The sequence below is a fragment of the Plasmopara halstedii genome, assembly GCF_900000015.1.
Source record: "Plasmopara halstedii genome assembly, contig: Scaffold_650, whole genome shotgun sequence".
Taxonomy (NCBI): Eukaryota; Oomycota; class Peronosporomycetes; order Peronosporales; family Peronosporaceae; genus Plasmopara; species Plasmopara halstedii.
In genome coordinates this window covers 2,762,132-2,762,499 of record NW_020187567.1, presented here as the reverse complement: position 1 = coordinate 2,762,499, position 368 = coordinate 2,762,132, and positions in this window count along the sequence as shown.

Sequence of the window (368 nt, the reverse complement as noted above, 5' to 3'; positions counted from 1 at the left end):
TTGACAAGTGCATACTTCATTGCAAATAGCTCCTTGTCATGAACTGGGTAGTTCTTCTAAGCCGGGAAAGAAGGATTCTTTGGCTGATGCGTTGTCACGTATACCAGACGATGAGCTTGCTCAAGTTACAACTGTAACGTCGTCTGTGATGGATTTGATCCGCACCGCGTATGCGGGTGATGGGATGTGTGTAGCGTTGCTACAGACTCTCGGTTTGCTATATCATAGCACCGATTAAACGGATACACCACGAATTGTGGTTCCTCGTGATGAGAATCCGAAATATCGCATCCTCTATGAGGCTCACGACACGCCACTCAGTGGTCAACTTGGTCGTGAGAAAACGTACAACTCTGTAAGTCACCACG